General features: G+C 45.1%; 1 protein-coding gene across 2 annotated transcripts in view; it reads right to left on the reverse strand.

Moving 5' to 3' along the window:
- LOC141160887 (protein mono-ADP-ribosyltransferase PARP15-like) overlaps positions 1-18,293 on the reverse strand; it is a 108,834-nt gene extending 90,541 nt beyond the window's left edge. For both annotated transcript variants that reach the window (XM_073645691.1, XM_073645690.1), the window contains exons 1-4: positions 18,264-18,293; positions 18,098-18,172; positions 5,847-5,911; positions 948-1,019 (exon numbers count right to left, since the gene is read on the reverse strand). The gene's annotated coding sequence lies outside the window, so the exon portion shown is untranslated. The remainder of the gene's footprint in view (positions 1-947; positions 1,020-5,846; positions 5,912-18,097; positions 18,173-18,263) is intronic.
- Between the last annotated feature and the right edge of the window lie 860 nt (positions 18,294-19,153).

Below are 19,153 nucleotides of genomic sequence, written 5' to 3' on the forward strand. Positions count from 1 at the left end.
CAAACTATTTTCCGTTTCTCTATAGGCGAGGTCCTAAATCTTTCTTGTTCTTTAGTTGATCACATGTCAAAAAGGCAAAGCATTTACTATGAACTTGCCTAAAAAAATATACACTTGGAGAGTAATATCATCATCTGCATGTAAATATTCCTTGACTCTAAGGGCTCGCTCACGCTGTCGTATAACACGGCTGAATGCTATGTGATGTTTTATCGGATAGGACTCGGCCCTATGTTATACTATGGGACAGTGTGATTATTGGCATGAGAAAATAATCTCATTCGATATTCGGACCATGTGCACCCATACAAGTCTATGGGTGCACGTAAAACATTAGACTGCACTCGGATGTCATCCAAGTGCAGTCCGATGAACACTCACAGAGACTATGGAGCAGATGGAGAAAGTAAGTTCTCCATCTTCTCCATATCTGTGCTGCGAGAGAATCGGATCACACTCAGTTGAAGCTCTGAGTTTGAGCCGAGTGTCATTAGCATAATTGGCCCTATTCTCTTGCATGAGAGAATATATGGCTTAGTGAGTGGACCCTAAAACTGAATAGTAGTGACGGACAGGCACCTCACAAGCGGGATCCATGTAGCTCTCAGATGTCATGTAGGTAGGGCTTCATTCCATGGGGTAGGGCTTAATTTCAAGGTATATAAAAAAAAAATGGACTTCAAATAAAAATTAAATGAACACAAAAAGCACTAATTGAATTATTTTTTTCGTATTTATGTTTGCAGCCCCTTTAAAAACCCTTTGAGGACCAAGGCACATATATGTCCCATAGTTTTAAACTGGAAAAAAATTTGATTGAATAAAATTTAAGGTCCTCGAGGTTTAAGTAGGTCATAAATTCATATGAATACTTGCTCATACAATTTCACATGCCAAAAGATGAAGAAGAACAGAATCAAAAATATGACATTAAGTGGAGCACTTACAGGTATTCAAGGTGAAAGAGACCCGCAAAGGCATCGTCTCGAATGACAGTAAATGAGTTAGAATTCAGCAAGCTGAAAATGAAGACAGCAGGTTAGAAGCGAACCAGACTTTATGGTGCTCAGAATTAGTCAAGCAGAATTTATTGACTGCTCTTGCAAAGCACTGAGACTCCCGCTGTGTATAGATGGCGCCGTGCGGCCTAACGCTGTGTATAGATGGCGCCGTGCGGCCTCCCGCTGTGTATAGATGGCGCCGTGCGGCCTCCCGCTGTGTATACGTCTATAGATGGCTATGTGCGGCCTCCTGCTGAGTATAGATGCCGCACGGCGCTACCCCCAGAGACAGCAGGAGGCCGCACAGCGCTATCTATACTCAGCGGGAGACCGCACGTAGCCATCTATACACAGCAGGAGGCCGCACTGCGCCCCCCCAGAGACAGCAGGAGGCCACACAGCGCCATCTATACTCAGCGGGAGGCCGCACATAGCCATCTATACACAGCGGGAGGTCGCACGGCGCCCCCCCCCCAGAGACAGCAGGAGGCCGCACAGCGCAATCTATAGTCAGCGGGAGGCCGCACGTAGCCATCTATACACAGCGGGAGGCCACACGGCGCCCCCCCAGAGACAGCAGGAGGCCGAACAGCGCCATCTATACTCAGCAGGAGGCCGAACGTAGCCATCTATACACAGCGGGGAGCCGCACGGCGCCATCTATACACAGCAGGGGGCCGCACGGCGCCATCAATACACGGCGGGGGGCCGCATGGCGCCATCTATACATAGCGAGGGGCCGCACGTAGCCATCTATACACAGCGGGGGGCCGCACGTAGCCATCTATACACAGCGGGGGGCCGCACGTAGCCATCTATACACACCGGGGGGCCGCACGGCGCCCCCCCCAGGTACAGCAGGAGGCCGCACGGCGCCAACTATACTCAGCAGGAGGCCGCACGCAGTCACGCACACACACAAACATATACAGACATATACATACACGCATAAACACATTTGAAACACAAAAATACATATAAACAGACATGACACAATGATATCTGCCCACACACACACACACATACAAACAGACATCACACAATGACATCTGCCCACACACACACACACATACAAACAGACATCACACAATGACATCTGCCCACACACACACATCACACAATGACATCTGCCTACACACACACACACAAACAGACATCACACAATGACATCTGCCCACACACACACACACACACACAGACATCACACAATGACATCTGCCCACACACACACAAACAGACATCACACAATAACATCTGCCCACACACACACACACACACACACAGACATCACACAATGACATCTGCCCACACACACACACAAACAGACATCACACAATGACATCTGCCCACACACACACACACACACACAATGACATCTGCCCACACACACATCACACAATGACATCTGCCCCCCCCACACACACACAAACAGACATCACACAATGACATCTGCCTACACACACAAACAAACAGACATCACACAATGACATCTGCCCATGCCCACACACACACACACAGACATCACACAATGACATCAGCCCACACACACAGACATCACACAATGACATCAGCCCACACACACACACAGACATCACACAATGACATCAGCCCACACACACACACAGACATCACACAATGACATCTGCCCACACACACACACAGACATCACACAATGACATCTGCCCACACACACACACAAACATCACACAATGACATCTGCCCACACACACACACACATCACACAATGACATCTACCCCCCCACACACACATACAAACAGACATCACACAATGACATCTGCCCACACACACACACAAACAGACATCACACAATGACATCTGCCCACACACACACACATCACACAATGACATCTGCCCCCCCCCACACACAGAGACATCACACAATGACATCTGCCCACACACACACACACAAACAGACATCACACAATGACATCTGCCCACACACACACACACACAAACAGACATCACACAATGACATCTGCCCACACACACACACACACAAACAGACATCACACAATGACATCTGCCCACACACACACACACACATCTGCCCCCCCCCACACAAACAGACATCACACAATGACATCTGCCTACACACACACACACAAACAGACATCACACAATGACATCTGCCCACACACACACACACATCACACAATGACATCAGCCCACACACACATCACACAATGACATCAGCCCACACACACAGACATACACACAAACAGACATCACACAATGACATCTACCCCCCCACACACACATACAAACAGACATCACACAATGACATCTGCCCACACACACAGACATCACACAATGACATCTGCCCCCCCACACACACACATCACACAATGACATCTGCCCACACACACACAAACAGACATCACACAATGACATCTACCCCACCACATACACAAACAGACATCACACAATGACATCTGCCCCCCCCACACACACACAAACATCAGCCCACACACACAAACAGACATCACACAATCACATCAGCCCACACACACACAGACATACACACACACAAACAGACATCACACAATGACATCTGCCCACACACACACAAACAGACATCACACAATGACATCTACCCCCCCACACACACACATCACACAATGACATCTGCCTACACACACACAGACATCACACAATGACATCTACCCCCACACACACATACAAACAGACATCACACAATGACATCTGCCCACACACACACACACAAACAGACATCACACAATGACATCTGCCCACACACACACACATCACACAATGACATCTGCCCCCCCCCACACACACAGACATCACACAATGACATCTGCCCACACACACACACACACAAACAGACATCACACAATGACATCTGCCCACACACACACACACACACATCTGCCCCCCCCCCCACACAAACAGACATCACACAATGACATCTGCCTACACACACACACACAAACAGACATCACACAATGACATCTGCCCACACACAGACATCACACAATGACATCAGCCCACACACACATCACACAATGACATCAGCCCACACACACAGACATACACACACACAAACAGACATCACACAATGACATCTGCCCACACACACACACAAACAGACATCACACAATGACATCTACCCCCCCACACACACATACAAACAGACATCACACAATGACATCTGCCCACACACACAGACATCACACAATGACATCTGCCCACACACACACAAACAGACATCACACAATGACATCTACCCCACCACATACACAAACAGACATCACACAATGACATCTGCCCCCCCCACACACACACCAGCCCACACACACAAACAGACATCACACAATCACATCAGCCCACACACACACAGACATACACACACACAAACAGACATCACACAATGACATCTGCCCACACACACACAAACAGACATCACACAATGACATCTACCCCCCCACACACACACATCACACAATGACATCTGCCTACACACACACAGACATCACACAATGACATCTACCCCCCCCACACATACAAACAGACATCACACAATGACATCTGCCTACACACACACACATCACACAATGACATCTACCCCCCCCCACACATACAAACAGACATCACACACTGACATCTGCCCACACACACACAGACATCACACACTGACATCTGCCCCCCCACACACACAAACAGACATCACACAATGACATCTGCCCACACACACACAAACAGACATCACACAATGACATCTGCCCACACACACACAGACATCACACAATGACATCTGGCCACACACACACAGACATCACACAATGACATCTGGCCACACACACACACACACACACACACACACACACACACACACACACACACACACTCACCATCCCCCGGCTCCAGTCCTCCTGGCTCCTGCTCCTCTCCCGTGGTAAGAAGCAGTGCAGGCCGGGTGCGCACTGCGTGACGTCATAGCTAGGAGACACGGCCGCGCACAGGGCAGTGTCTCCTAGCAGTGACGCGGCCGGGCCAGCACAGGGAAGTTAACTGCTGCAGTGCTGGCCCGGCCGATGAAGAAGTAGCGGCGGCTGCTGCTGGGGGAGCGGTACGGGGCCCCCCCTCCTGGGCCCCCCCTCCCGCCACTGCTACCGGTATGTGCCGCGGCGGCCCGCACATATAATGAGGGCAATCCGGCATTAGACACCCCGCCTGGAGCCGCGGGCCCTCTGCAGGCTCGGGGCCCCAGGCGGTCGCCCTCATTATAATCCACCTATGGCTGTGTGCCCATGGTGAGTTTTTGATGCTGCATATTTTCAACAAACCCAAAAACTTTTCTTTTTTTTTCATCCAAATTTTGGATTTTTTTCCCCCCACTTAAATAAAAAAGAACCTATACGTGTTTGGTATTTGCATACTCGTTCTGACTAGAGAAATCATATTGCCAGGTCAGTTTTACTTTATACGCCAAAAACAATTGTGGAATTTCACTTTTTTTGCAATTTAACCACACTTGAATTTTTTTTTCCCGTTCTCCAGTACATTATGTGCTAAACTCAATGCTGTCATTCAAAAGTACAACTCAGCCTGCAAAAAACAAGCCCTCATATGGCTATATTGACAGAAAAATAAAAAATAAAAGTTACTGGTCTTGGAAGAAGGGGAGGGAAAAAAAAAAGAAAAATTAACCAAGGGTGAAGGCATTAAGTGTTCAGCGGTGGCCATACTAATTAAGGAAACCCTCACTCCAGGTAGTGGTGGGAAGGAAAACTAGCAGCCACAGGGAAGGCAAAGAATAAAGTCACACACAATAAGGTTACAAATCAGCACCAGCATACAACCTCAGCCCAGATATGTCTTTCCTTGTCGTCCTACAGCAGCAGCACCAATGTGGGATTTTATCCTCCTGGAACAAAGGACAGGTGATAGCAATTAGTTTAAATTGTCTTCCAGCTATATACATATACCTAATCGTTCCCCCGCCTTCCCTGGTCTTTTTTTTTTTCTGTCTTTCTGACGGGACAGGTGGTAATTTTGGGAAGTATCTCTTTTTTTTCATTTTATTTTATATAGATACTTCCTTTAGGGGGCACCTGTCTGTGTGGGTCCACATGGATAGGAGTGCTGATCATTGTCTTTCGTTCGGCCCCAATAAAATAAAAAAACCTATACTTCCCTCCCGTGCCAGCTCCGTTCCAGTGGTGTCGGCGCTCGCGGTCCTGGAGCTGTGATGCGGTGGAATGACACGTGGTGCCCAGCGCCCAATCAGCGCTGGCGTCACTGTCCCCGCCTTAGTATGAACTGAACATGAAGAGGAAGCCAGGGCTGCATTCTGCCGCTCCCCACACTGGGATTTGGCCATTCTCTGAACCGGCTTTCAAGTTGACAGCCGCCTCCCAGAACGTGCAGCCGCCGGCTCCCAGTGTTCAATTGTACTTGCGTCTTTCAGACTGGTCAGGGCGACGTCAGCAGCGCGATCAGGTCAAGTGATCACACTGCTGACGTCACTCACCGGCGCCCAGAAGAGAGGAAAGCAACGGTGGTAAGTGCTCTGTGCTCCAGAGCTGAAGACACAGAAGATTCAGTGTGGGTTGGATTTAATCTGTGTGGAGGGAGGAGATTTAATCTGTGTGGAGGAGGGGGGAATTTAATCTGTGTGGAGGAGGGGTGATTTATTTTAGTGATGAGGATTTGAGGACACAAGTTTCAGGAGCAAGGGAGGAACAGGTGCAGACACAGTATGTTGAGTGGCGGGGAGGTGCAGACACAGTATGGTGAGTGGGGGGGTGAATGCGGGAGGATGGGTGTGAACGCAACATGGACAGAGAAGGGGGGGAATGTATGGCGAGTGAGTGGGGGTATGGGAGCAGACAGAATGGTGAGTGGGGGGATGGGTGCAGACACAGTATGAGTAGCAAGAGGAAAAATGTATGGAGAGCGAGGGTAATGGGCTATGTGCAGACACAGTATCGGGAGTCGGGAGGGATGTGTGAGGAGGCGGTATGGAGCGCGGAGGGGTAAATATGTGAGGAGACAGTATGGTTAGCAGGGGGGATGTGAGAGGAGACCGTATGAGAAGGGAGAGGGAAATGTCTGTGTAGACTATTGAGGGGAATAGTGTGAGGAGAAATTATAGGGGGAGAAAAATGTGAGTGGGCACAGAATAGAGACTGAGTAGTGTGGGGGGGTGTAGCATGGGGGGACAGTATAAGAGCACAGCCTGAAGGAGATAGTATGCCAAGGAGGGGGAGTGTGAAGAGGAGGCACAGTATAGAGACTGGGCCCTATAGGGGGGGACACTGTGAGAGGGCAGTGTGGAGGGCATGTACAATAAGAGGGAGAGTTTGGGTTCATATTTTGTGCAGGGAATATAGTGAAGGGCAATTATTTTTTCAGGGGCTCAGCGTAGGGCAGATATTTTTATTCAGGAGCATTATAATGGCACTGCTATCTTTAAGGGCATCGTGTGGGGATGTGCTGCAGAAGACCGGAGAAGATGGAAGTCTGCAGAAACGTGCTGTGGATGAGAAAAGTCATCATCGAGTCTGGACAAGATGAAAAAGAAAAGAAAGAGAACGACTCCAGAGACAGCGTCATCTATCAGGTACCTAGATGTAAATGAAATGTTTTTGTGATACTGACTAATTCTCATATTTATGTTAGGAGCATTAAAGGGGTTGTCCAAGTTTGTGCTGAGTCTGCAGTCATTCTATGTGACTGCAGACTTCTAAATTCTCACAGTGCGCACTGCATGCTGTCAGATTCACTCGGGCCGGCGATTTGCATACATGCGGTCACGTGCCGACTAGACTTGCGTGGCCTCATTCAATGAAAATGAATTGAGTGAAGCCGGACACGTCTAGTCGGAATGTGGCCAGAATTATGCTGACACGACCATCCACTCTTGGCAATGAAGAATCCTAAAAGTGTGCTGTGCATGCACTGTGAGAATTCAGAAGTCTGCAGTCACATAGAGTGACTGCAGACTTTGATGTCAAACCTGGACAAGCTCTTTAATTATAAAATGAAGCCCTGTATCATCCCAATCCTAACAGCGTGTAATATACTCACTGTCAGAATTCAGCTGTGCTTGTGTGGTACCCCAGGGGTCCGGTTGCCACAGAGGCATTGCCTCCCTCACAAGGGGTGATGCCATGCCTGGAAGTAAGGAGGGGTCCCCTAGTCAGGTTTACCAGCATTCAACACTTTCCTGGCTCCAGACCAGAAAGGGGACCTCCTCCCCTTCAAACTGGAATCTGAAGGCGGGGTTAGTAGAGTGGGTTGAGAGGAGTTGGAGACAGGAGAGCGACGAGGAAGGACCTGGGGAAGGGTGCTGTGTACAAGCTCGCCCCAGAGGAGAGAAGCGCAAAGGAACCGGACACCGGAGTCCATGGTTGTGGGGCACTGAAGGCCCAGCAGCAGAATCCAAGGGCCAGGAGACTGCAGGTCTCTTGGCCCCACCAGACGCCCGGCGACACAGCAGCACCATAGGGCCCAGCACCGCCACGTGGGAGCGACACTTAAGGAAGGCCCGAGCTGCCTGCCATACGGGAGAGGAAAAAGACGTTTTACTCAGGGACGAGGGCCGCAGCATAGCTTCAAGCAGCAGGGCCAAAGAGATTAGCGCAGAGGGAAGGCCTACAACTCCACCTGGCGAGGTGGATCCCCAACTTCCTTCCAGGCCACCCGGACCTCTACTACCAGCTAGTTCCCGTGCCCCGGTCTGCTTAACAAACCGCAAGTAAAGATAAGAGGAAACCGCCGTTATGCTGTGGACTGGTCATTATCTGCGCCATCCCCTGCACTACACCGCACCAACAACATCTACCCCATAAAATCACCATCTACTGACCTGGAGCTTAGTTCTGCCTGTGGAGAGCTGAATCAACTCTGCTGCGTCACTATCGGCTCCAGAGGATCTGCACCTCAGCGGCGGCCCCATATAGCCGCATACCACAGGTGGCGTCACGAACATTATCTCTAAGAACTTTATTCCCCTTTTACCTTTTCTTTTAATTGACCGCCCTGGGTCACGGACTGGGTCACTGCCACTGTGACATCCCCCAGCATCGACCGGCCCGGTTACTGAGTACCCCACGGCCCAGGGGGCGCGTCACTTGCTGGTTCCACCAGTCATCACATGGCCACTTCACTCATATGTGATTTTCATACTTATGGTCACGTGACAGCGAGCTTCTCTTCATGTTTCTCTGTTTTTCGCTGAACATTGAGAGAACTAGGAAGAGCAGCTGGTTGGCAAGTGACTACGTGTGCACATCGCATATGTGCTTGGGGGAGGGAGGGCGCCAAACTAAATTCTTGCATCGGGTGCCAGAAAACCTAGATACACCTCTGATGTAACTTGTGCACTGCTATAAGATGTGTGTAACTTCCAGGTCAAACCTGAGTACTTAAAGGAGCAGGAAAACATTTCTCAGCACCACTGCTGTCAGATGTCTCAAGGCTCTGCGGATAGAGGTTCTGGGAGAAGAAAGGCTTCAGGAAAACTGAAGCACCTGTCATACAGATCTTGCGATACTTCTCTGCCAGATGGCAGTGAATATTATTTTTCTGCAGGCAGAATGATTACCCTATAGAGGAGCAAGACCTCTCTAAAAGGGAAATGATGCTGTGGTTGAAGTACTTTGTACATGATGCATTCAGACAATACAGCCAAGCTTCATCCCAAGACAGATGGGGTTATGATGAAACTTCCTGAATCCAGCTCACCCAGATCAGGGACCATGAAAAGGTCTCTCCTCCTAGATAATCAGAGGATACAGAACAGTTCAGGATTATAGACTAGGTTTATACTTCACTCTCTGAGAGCGAGAGCGACCAGGACATTAACCTGTCTCCACTAGAGAAGATGTCTACGATGGTTAAAAATCTGGATCCTGAGAATGTTCTGTATGCAGAGATTATGGGGCTAATTGCGAATGAGTGGAAAAACCCTGATGAATGTTATTTCCTAAATAAAAGATTTAAATCAATGCATGTCATTGATCCAGAACAGGAGAACATGTGGAGTGAACCCCTAAAGGTTGACACAGCTGTGCTAAAGCTATTGAAACATAGTCGTGCCAGTGAGAATGTTTCCTATTTTTGTCATCTCTGGCTGCTATGGGCATAAAAGGGGACAAACTTATGGTGTGACCCCCATGCTCCCCTGACCTCAACCCCATTGAGAACCTCTGGAGCATCATCAAAAGGAGTGTCTATGATGGCGGGAGGCAGTTCACATCTAAGCAACAGCTCTGGGAGGGTATTCTGTCCTCATGCAAAACAATTGAAGCAGAAACCATCCAAAACCTGACAAATTCAATGGATGAGAGAGTTCAGAAGCTCCTTTCGAACAAGGGGTCCTATGTGCAAATGTAACATCACCTAGAATAAAGTTTTCAGTTGAAAACTGTTTGATTTCAGTTTGTAATAACCTGCTAATGCTTATAATTTCAAAAATGACAATTTTTTTGTTCTTTATTAAAATGAAAAGGTTGAAAACTCTGTTGTGCATAATAATTTGGAACATGCATTTTGAGTGCAGTTTGAGTGTTTTTATTTTTTTAAAAATATACTGTTATCATAGGCAGTTTGTACAAAAACCTTTCAATTGTACTCTAATAGTTATTTGACTGGAAAATTACAATGACTACAATTCATATAGGTAATTTGGGAAAATCTGAGAAAATATTATTTGCATAATAATTTGGAACACAGTGTATTATGTCTGCAAGTAGAGTAAGAGAGATTCAGGTTCTGGCTTCCAGAGAGCCTTATCTATTTCTACAAGATCGAATCCTGTTAAGAACATTACCTTCTTTTACCCCTAAAGTGCCTTCCTTCTCTAATATAAACCAACAGATAGAGCTGCCAGTTTCTTATCTGGATCCCTCTTCCGATGAAGAGAGAATCCTGCATTCCCTGGATGTTAGCAGGGCTCTAAAGGCATATGTGAGCCACACAAAACAGCACAGGAAGTCAAAACATCTCTTCCTTTCCTTCTCAGAGAAGAACAGGGGTAAGACGGTATCAAAAGTGTCCTTATCAAGATGGTTGAGGCAGACTATTACTATTTGCCATGAGCAAGCAGGCTGTCAGGCTCCACAAGCTATAAGACTGCGTGCCCACTATGCGTTTTTCAAGCGTTTTTGCCATGGAATTTCCACAGCGAAAACGCTTAAAAAACGCTTGGTAATACGTGCCCCATGGTCCCCAATGATAATCCGCATGAGCTGTGCACATGCTGCAGAAATTTCCGCTACAGATTATCATTGCGGAAAAATCCGCAGCATGTCCATTATTTTTGCGGAAACGCGGTGTAATTTCCGCCATTGACTTGCATTTAATCGCATAATATCTGCATGACTACATGTGCACATGCGGATATTAAACGATTCAATGTGTGGATGGTATCCGGGTCTGGAGAAGAGGAGACTCTCCTCTAGACCCGGGTACCATAGTACCTGTTAAAAAAAAAAGAATTTAAAATAAAAAATAAACATTATACTCACCTTCTGATGGCCCGTGGTCTTCTCCCCGATGCGTCCTGGCTCCCCGGTGGCTCGCGATGGTGTAATAGGACCTTCCATGACGTCATTTAGTCATGTGACAGGTCACGCAACCACTGACGTCGGTGGTCGCGTGACCTGTCACATGACTAAATGACGTCATGGAAGGTCCTTTTACACCATCGCGAGCCACCGGGGACCCAGGACGCACCGGGGAGAAGACAGCGGGCCATCAGAAGGTGAGTATAATGTTTTTTTTTTATTTTTTACCATTTTTATTCTTTTTTTAACTATTAACTTGGTCACACTATATAAATCCATGCCGGTTGCATGGATTTATATAGTGTGACCAAGTTGTCAAGCACTTTCCAAGTGATGCTAAAATCACTTGGAAAAGTGCTTGATAACCCGCATGCGAAAATGCATGCAAAAACGCTTCACAAACACTTCTACCTGGCAGGAAAAACACATGTAAAATCCGCATGCGTTTTTTCTGCCAGGGAGATGCAGAAAAAATCAGCAGCATTTCTGCATCATGGGCACTTACCCTAAGAGCCCACTCAACTAGAGCTTCAGTGGTGTGAAAAAGTGTTTGCCCCCTTCCTGATTTCTTATTCTTTTGCATGTTTGTCACATTTAAATGTTTCAGATCACAAAGCAAATTTAAATATTAGACAAAGATAACACAAGTAAACACAAAATGCAGTTTTTAACCCCTTTACAACCCAAGGTGGTTTGCACGTTAATGACCGGGCCAATTTTTACAATTCTGACCACTGTCACTTTATGAGGTAATTACTCTGGAACGCTTCAACGGATCCCCCTGATTCTGAGATTGTTTTTTCGTGACATATTGTACTTCATGATTGTGGTAAAATTTCTTTGATATCACTTGTGTTTATTTGTGAAAAAATGGAAATTTGGCAAAAATTTTGAAAATTTTGCAATTTTCAAAATTTTAATTTTTATACCCTTAAATCAGAGAGATATGTCACACAAAAGAGTTAATAAATAACATTTCCCACATGTCTACTTTACATCAGCACAATTTTGGAACCAAATTTTTTTTTTATTAGGGAGCTATAAAGGTTAAAAGTTGACCAGCGATTTCTCATTTTTCCAACAAAATTTACAAAACCATTTTTTTAGGGACCACATCACATTTGAAGTCACTTTGAGGGGTCTTTATGACAGAAAATACCCCAAAGCGACACCATTCTAAAAAGTGCACCCCTCAAGGTGCTCAAAACCACATTCAAGAACTTTATTAACCCTTCAGGTGCTTCACAGGAATTTTTGGAATGTGGAAGAAAAAAATTAACAATTAACTTTTTTCACAAAAATGTTATTTTAAACCCATTTTTTTTATTTTCGCAGGGGTAACAGGAAAAAATGGACCCCAAAATTTGTTGTGCAATTTCCCCTGAGCACGCAGATACCCCATATGTGGGGGAAAACCACTGTTTGGGTGCACGGCAGGGTTCAGAAGGGAAAGGAGCGGCATTTGACTTTTTGATTGTAAAATTTGCTTGAGTAATTAGCGGATGTGCCCCTGATGTGCCTAAACAGTGGAAAACCCCCACAAGTGATACCATTTTGGAAACTAGACCTCTCAGGGAACTTATCTAGATGTGTGGTGAGCACCCTGAACCCCCAAGTCCTTTACAGAAGTTTATAACATGGAGCCGTGAAAATAAAAAAATCAAACTTTTTCCACAAAAATGATGTTTTAGCCCCAATTTTTTTATTTTCACAAGGGTAAGAGGAGAAAATGGACCCCAAAAACTTTTGTGCAATGTCTCCTGAGTACGCCAATACCCCATATGTGGGGAAAATACAGTGTTTGGGCGCACGGCAGGGTTCAGGAGTGAAGGAGCACTGTGTGACTTTTTTAACACAAAATTGGCTGGAATTGAGAGCGAACGCCATGTCGCATTTGGAGAGCCCCTGATGTGCCTAAATAGTTGAAACCCCCCACAAGTGACCCATTTTGGGAGCTACACCCCTCAAAGATTTTATCAAGGGGTATAGTGAACATTTTGAAGCCAGAGGTACGACACAGAATTTGATAACATTAGGTCATCATATTGAATAAGTTGTCATTAGTCTTGAGCGCAAGTGCTCGCTACTTGAGTTTGCATCGGGTACTCGGGTATGCACCATGTATCGCAGGTGCTCGAGTGACATGCTCGAGTCCCCGCTCCACATGTTTCACGGTTGTTAGACACCCAAAATAAACATGGGGGAATCGCTCATGCATGGCAGGCAATCCCCGCGAGGATTTTTTGGCCGCGAAGCATATGGGGCGGAGACTCGAGCACCAGCGATACTCAGTGCATACCCAAGTACCCGATGCAAACTCAAGTAGCGAGAACTTACGCTCAACACTAGTCGCCATATCATCATCTTTTTCTTTTTTTTTTTACTTTTGAAAAAAATCCCAACCCTAACCCTAACCCTAACCCAACCCTAACCCTAACCCTAGCACAACCCTAACCCGAGAGTTTATTTTTTACGCCGTTCCTAGTGAGATATAAGGGTTCAGACGACTTTATTCTTCGGGTCGGTGCGATTACAGCGATACCAGAATCATATCGGGCTTTTATGATTGACAGCTGTCAGACACTAAAAGACGCATTTTTTGTAAAATCTAGTTTTTGCATTGCCATATTTTGAGAGCTATAATTTTTCCATATTTTGGCGGACAGAGTCATGTGATGACTTGTTTTTTGCGGGATGAGTTGACTTTTTTATTGGTGCCATTTTCAGGTGCGTGACATTTTTTGATCGCTTTCTATTCCAATTTTTGGGAGGCAGAATAAACAAAAAACAACAATTCAGGAATTGTTTTTTTTAAATCTTTTTATTCTGTTCCGCGTGTGGTAAAATTGATAAGGCAGCTTTATTCTTCGGGTCAGTACGTTTACAGCGGTACCACATTTATATAATTTTTCTGTGTTTTGGCGCTTTTACACAATAAAAGCTATTTTATAGAAAAAAATATTTTTTTGCATCGCTTTATTCTGAGAGCTGGAACTTTTTTATTTTTCGGCTGATGGAGCTGTATGGCGGTTTGTTTTTTGTGGGATGAGATGACGTTTTCAGCGGTACCATTTTTATTTATATTCATCTTTTTGATCGCGTGTTATTCCATTTTTTGTTTGGTGGTATGGTGATAAAGCATTGTTTTTTGCTTTTTTTTTTTTTTTTTTACCGTATTCACTGAAGGGGTTAACTAGTGGGACAGTTTTATAGGTCAGGTCGTTCTGGATGCGGCGAGACCAAATATGTGTACTTTTATTGTTTTGTTTTTTTTCATAATAATATTTATTGATGGGTACATTATATTTTTATTTTTGATGGATTATTTTTTTTATTTTTTTTAAATATTTTTCCAATTTTTATTTATTTTTTTTTTTTTCACTTTCTGAGATTTTTTTTACTTTTATACTTTGTACCACTATGGGACTTTCACTTTTTTTATTCTGATCGCCTGCATAGCACAGGAATGGAGCACCATCCCTGTGCTATGCAGGCTGTCAGCGCTGCACAGGGAGAAGATCATTTGGTCATGCACTGCACATGACCAAACTATCTTCCTGCTGTCTGGTGACCCGGATGTTGTCATTACGACATAGGGTCATCATGGCAACATCCGGGAAGCCGCGGCAGACAGCGCTGGAGGCCGGAAGAGGAGGTGAGTATTGCGATCACCTCCCCTTGCCACCGCAATGCTGCGATCGACTTCGATCGCAGCATTGCGGGGGTTAATGTGCCAGGAGCAGTGCGGGACCGCCCCCTGCACATAGTACCGGGTGTCAGCTGTGACAATCAGCTGACACCCGGCGGCGATCGGGCCCGCACAGCCTGTGTGCTTGCGCGATCGCCATGCAGTAATAATACGGGTCAGGCTCTTAAAGCTCAGGGCACAGACGCGTATTAATACGTCATGGGCTTTAAAGGGGTTAAATGAAGGTGTTTATTATTAAGGGAAAAAGAAATCCAAACCTACAGGGCCCTGTGTGAAAAAGTGATTGTCCCCTAAACCTAATAGCTGGTTGGACCACCATTAGCAGCAACAACTGCAATAAAGTGTTTGCGATAACTGGCAATGAGTCTTTTACAACGCTCAGGAGAAATTTTGGCCCCCTCATCTATGAGCTGTGTGTTATACTATATGAAGGACTATGGGCTGTGCATTATATATGGAGGTGCATTACACTTTATGGGGGTTGTATTATATATAGAGGACTATAGAGGGTGCATTATATTATATGGAGGACTATGGAGGGTGCATTCTGTTATATGGAGGACTATGGAGGGTGCATTCTATTATATGGGGGACTATGGAGGGAGCATTCTATTATATGGAGGACTATGGAGGGAGCATTCTATTATATGAAGGACTACAGGGTGAATTCTATTATATGGAGGACTATGGGGTACATTATACTATATAAAGGACTATGGGGGATGCATCATACTATATTAAGGACTTTGGGGGGTGCATTATACTACACTGTGTTCCAAATTATTATGCAAATAATATTTTCTCAGATTTTCCCAAATTACCTATATGAATTGCAGTCATTGTAATTTTCCTGTCAAATAACTATTAGAGTACAATTGAAAGGTTTTTGTACAAACTGCCTATGATAACAGTATATTTAAAAAAAAAATAAAAAACTCAAACTACACTCAAAATGCATGTTCCAAATTATTATGCACAGCAGAGTTTTCAACCTTTTCATTTTAATAAAGAACAAAAAAAATGTTCATTTTTGAAATTATAAGCATTAGCAGGTTATTACAAACTGAAATCAACCAGTTTTCAACTCAAAACTTTATTCTAGGTGATGTTACATTTGCACATAGGACCGCTTGTTCGAAAGGAGCTTCTGAACTCTCTCGTCCATTGAATTTGTCAGGTTTTAGATGGTTTCTGCTTCAATTGTTTTGCATGAGGACAGAATACCCTCCCAGAGCTGTTGCTTAGATGTGAACTGCCTCCCGCCATCATAGACACTCCTTTTGATGATACTCAAGAGGTTCTCAATGGGGTTGAGGTCAGGGGAGCATGGGTGCCACACCATAAGTTTGTCCCCTTTTATGCCCATAGCAGCCAGAGATGCAGATGTGTTATGTGCAGCATGAGACGGGGCATTATTATGCATGAAAATGATCTTGCTGGGGAATGCATGGTTCTTCTTCTTGAACCATGGAAGGAAGTGCTGTTTGAGAAACTCAAAATACATTATGGAGTTCATCTTTACCCCTTCAGGGATCCTAAAAGGGCCGACAATCTCTCTCCCCATGATTCCAGCCCAAAACATTACTCCACCTACTCCTTGTTAGCGCCGTAGCCGTGTTTGCATGGGGTGTCCATCAACCAGCCATCCTCCACTCCATCCATCTGGACCATCGAGATCATTTCATGCATGATAATGCCCAGTCTCATGCTGCACATAACACATCTGCATCTCTGGCTACTATGGGCATAAAAGGGGACAAACTTATGGTGTGGCACCCATGCTCCCCTGACCTCAACCCCATTGAGAACCTCTGGAGCATCATCAAAAGGAGTGTCTATGATGGCGGGAGGCAGTTCACCTCTAAGCAACAGCTCTGGGAGGGTATTCTGTCCTCATGCAAAACAATTGAAGCAGAAACCATCCAAAACCTGACAAATTCAATGGACGAGAGAGTTCAGAAGCTCCTTTCGAACAAGGGGTCCTATGTGCAAATGTAACATCACCAAGAATAAAGTTTTGAGTTGAAAACTGTTTGATTTCAGTTTGTAATAACCTGCTAATGCTTATAATTTCAAAAATGAACATTTTTTTGTTCTTTATTAAAATGAAAAGGTTGAAAACTCTGCTGTGCATAATAATTTGGAACATGCATTTTGAGTGCAGTTTGAGTTTTTTATTTTTTTAAAAAATATACTGTTATCATAGGCAGTTTGTACAAAAACCTTTCAATTGTACTCTAATAGTTATTTGACTGGAAAATTACAATGACTGCAATTCATATAGGTAATTTGGGAAAATCTGAGAAAATATTATTTGCATAATAATTTGGAACACAGTATATATGGAGGACTATGGGATGCATTATACTATATGAAGGACTATGGGATGCATTATACTATATGAACGACTATGGGGGTGTATTATACTATAGGGAGGACTATGGGCTGTGCATTATACTTCTGCTATGGGGCCCCATGACTTCTATGTACGCCCCTGGTGAGTAAAATGGTTTATTTTTTTTTTCTATACATTAAAGAACAGCTGCAGAACGGGGGACATATACCAGGATGGGGTATATACAGTATATATCAGGTTAGGGCCCAGGATAAAGGGACATATACCAGGTTGGGAAATATATATATCAAGATGGGGATGGCCCCAGTCCAAATCTTGCACCGGGGACCATCAGACTCTAGTTATGCCACTACTTACAATCTACATGCCGCCATTTGATGCTGACATAATACCAACATATAGTGACCGACCAACAGTGCCATTTATCAGGCTGCTCTGTATAAGTGCTTACACTGCAATCTGTCCATTGCTGACCTGAGTAAAGGGGAGAGGTAGGGAGATGAGCCGGAGCACCTTCTTAACCAGTTCCACTGCATTCATTTGGCTGTCCTATAAACCAAACGGCACAACATTATTTACTGTGTTCTCGTTACCCCAAAGAACTGACCTGTAGCCATATTTTGCTGAGCTGTGAACGTACCTGAGGGTTTTGAGCAGAGTGGCAAAAGTGAAAATAAATGTTCTGGATTGGAAAACTTGTTTTACTCGAAATTGTTTTAGTTTCGTTTTACTGTAAATCCACGCTGAGTGGTTGATTAATGTGCTGAAAAAATAAACCCCTTCTTAAAGGAAGTTTTTACCTAAATTAAAAAAAAAAGCATTTCAGCTAAAACTCATTTTTACAATACGACTTTCTGAAAATTTTTGGATCGTTTAGCTTCTACAACCTTTATATGTCACAGTAAATAGAAGAATGCCGAACGAATTAGCTGTCATAACGGTCAGTGAGATCGACCTGAGAGCTCAGTCTGTAACCCCTATTTCTCTTCTTTTGAACGATCTTCTCCAAAAGTAAAAAATGACAGTAAATAAGTCATTCAAAGGATTTTCCATATTAATAGATGGCACATTGCAAGGATATGCCATTATATTCTGAACAGTGGAGGTCCGACTGCTCTCCTTCTCGCTATTCTCCGTATGAAGGGACTGCACCACACATTATTTTGTAGTACCTGCTGCGCTATCATGCTGCCATGTAGAGCCCCACTGATCATAATGTTATGTCTAGTGTTGAGCGAGCACTAAAATGCTCGGGTGCTCGAAGCTCGGGCCGAGCTCGCCGTCATACTCGGGTGCTCGACCCGAGCAATGAGCCCAATGTTAGTCTATGGGAGACCGAGCATTTTTGCGGCGGCACCCCCGGCAGTCTGTAGAAAGCCTAAAAAGTGCTCAAAACGATAGTGACAGTGTTCAAATGACATGGGGACAGCATGGGGATTGCCCCAGGAAGCATTTCTGACCCCTAGGTCACTGCTGTCAACAACGTGGTCAGAGGTATTAAGCCACTTTTACGGGCTCACAATAAAACGT

The sequence above is a fragment of the Phyllobates terribilis genome, unplaced genomic scaffold (assembly GCF_046119375.1).
Source record: "Phyllobates terribilis strain yellow unplaced genomic scaffold, ASM4611937v1 Scaffold_9__5_contigs__length_417890890, whole genome shotgun sequence".
NCBI classification, from domain to species: Eukaryota; Metazoa; Chordata; class Amphibia; order Anura; family Dendrobatidae; genus Phyllobates; species Phyllobates terribilis.